This window comes from Oryzias melastigma, unplaced genomic scaffold, assembly GCF_002922805.2.
Source record: "Oryzias melastigma strain HK-1 unplaced genomic scaffold, ASM292280v2 sc01266, whole genome shotgun sequence".
Taxonomy (NCBI): Eukaryota; Metazoa; Chordata; class Actinopteri; order Beloniformes; family Adrianichthyidae; genus Oryzias; species Oryzias melastigma.
Window position 1 is genome coordinate 1 of NW_023417850.1, and position 1,974 is coordinate 1,974.

The following is a 1,974-nucleotide window of genomic DNA, read 5'->3' on the forward strand; positions in this document are numbered from 1 at the left end:
GTGTGCTCGCACGAAAACACACAAACTTCTGACATTAGACTGAGTTCCCCAAACAAACCAGCTGTAGATCCAAGTGAACACTTATATTTATTTATTTTGCAAGTGTTCTTTTAAATATGGTTTCCAGCCAAATATCCTTCTTTTGAAGATGCTGGTTGGGACTACACGTGTTCATGTTTTAGGCCCAGAACCTGGATAGACACACAACGCCACTAAACCCGGCACAGTCGGGTCGAGGCTGCTGAGGGGGGGTTCGGTACATTATCCTACAAGTCATTCTGGTTTGCTCTCAGTAAATGTTTTCCGAACACGGAGACACCGGATGTACGTGCCACTGCTCTGCTACTGGGGCAGGTCTCACAGGTAGAACGTGATTGGAGCTCAGGCTGGGCGGGTTCCCCGCGTCATGCAAACTCTGACAACACAACGCTATAGTGGCACTTCAATGAAGACACCACATGCTGTTTCATTACTGACCACCTTTTAGATTCAGAACTTCTATAGTCTATTTACCATTTTAATGACGCCGTCTGAAAATACCTCCTGAAACGTGCGTCTCCTCTCAGGAAGTCAGACCAACGTGACAGGTGCTGGACAAAAAGTCAATGTTTGAGGAACCAACTGGCTGTTTGAGCAGGGACGTCAGCCTCAGCTGTTATCTGGGTCCGTTCACGTGGGGCCCAAAGATTGTGTTTGATGTCTGTAGCAAACACAACTGTCTGTTATCTGTGGAGCCACAGAACCTTCAAACCTTTTTAAACTTTAACTCTTATTTTGTAACAGTTCTCGCAAAAACCTGCAGCTCAGACAATATCAGCCCTCTGACGCCCCCAACCTCACCATTTAAAACCCAACAACGCAGTGCAAGGTCAACATAATTCAGCATTCAGGTAACTAAACTGGTCGAGTCAGAATTTATTCAGAACTCATAACTTACTGAACTCTGTGGCGCGTTTGCTGTGTTGTCACGGTGTCCAAATCTACAGCTAGCAGTAACCCATCAGAAGATTCAACAGGATGAGAGTTGTTTCCATCTGACATGAACATCCAGAAACTTCTCGCTGTCATTGACACTAAACACACAAGACTGTCAGTGTGCCGGAGAGTCTCAGCCTCTGAAACACATGTGTGCAGTCATGTTGGTTGGGGGTTCAAATCCCAGATTAGACAGCATCTTCTGCCCTAGCAGTGCCCCCCCCATAAGTAACCTGTAACCCTCAGTGGTCAGAGTGATTCCTAAATGATAGCTGTGACAGTTCAGGTAATGAAAGTGTCCCGCCACAGACTGGTGGCCCGTTCAGGGCGCACCCAACATCTGCAAAACAGTGGCAAGGATAGGCTCCAGCAACAAGGCTAGAAGATGTGTGGATGGTGACAAAGGACTTGAAGTTAAATGTCAACAGAAATTCTATAAATCTGTTTTGTTCTTCTTAATTTCAGAATTTGACACCAAAATCCTCCTATAAGTTCAAGACTCTCTGACCTCCTGACCTCTAGATCAACATGGAGCTGCAGAAGCTTTCCAATGGAAACCACCATGATGCTGCGGGGGCTCTGGAGGGAGGGTGGGCTTCAGTTCACTGCTGGATCACAGTTATTACTGGAGGTGTCGTTTGAATGAGATAAAAAGCTCTGCTTTTGTTTTCATGGCAGACTTCTTCCAGAAGAAGAGAAATTCCTGCAGCACAAAGATGAAGATGCAAAGCGACCTCAGTTCACAGACGTGAGTAAGACGGGCCCGAGCCGGGCGCCATCCAAAGGTCCTGAACTCTGTTTACCTGTCAGGAAGTCTTTGTGTTTACAAGCAGAACTGGCTGACCCACTGCAGTCTGACCCCTAAGAGAACGTTCAAACATACAGAGGAGTCGCAGCAGATCCACATTAAAGCTCACGCTCTGGTGAAGCTTTCTGGAGCCACAGAATCGGAGTTTAAACATCTGTGGGAACATAATGAGACTCACCTTCAGCTGTACT

At 46.6% G+C, this 1,974-nt stretch overlaps 1 long non-coding RNA gene across 1 annotated transcript; it reads left to right on the forward strand.

The window, feature by feature from the left end:
- The first annotated feature begins 749 nt into the window (after positions 1 to 749).
- Positions 750 to 1,953, forward strand: LOC112141591. Its single transcript, XR_002918425.2, has 3 exons — positions 750 to 890; positions 1,441 to 1,565; positions 1,654 to 1,953. It is a non-coding gene; the product is annotated as an uncharacterized LOC112141591 (long non-coding RNA).
- The last annotated feature ends 21 nt before the right edge of the window (positions 1,954 to 1,974 follow it).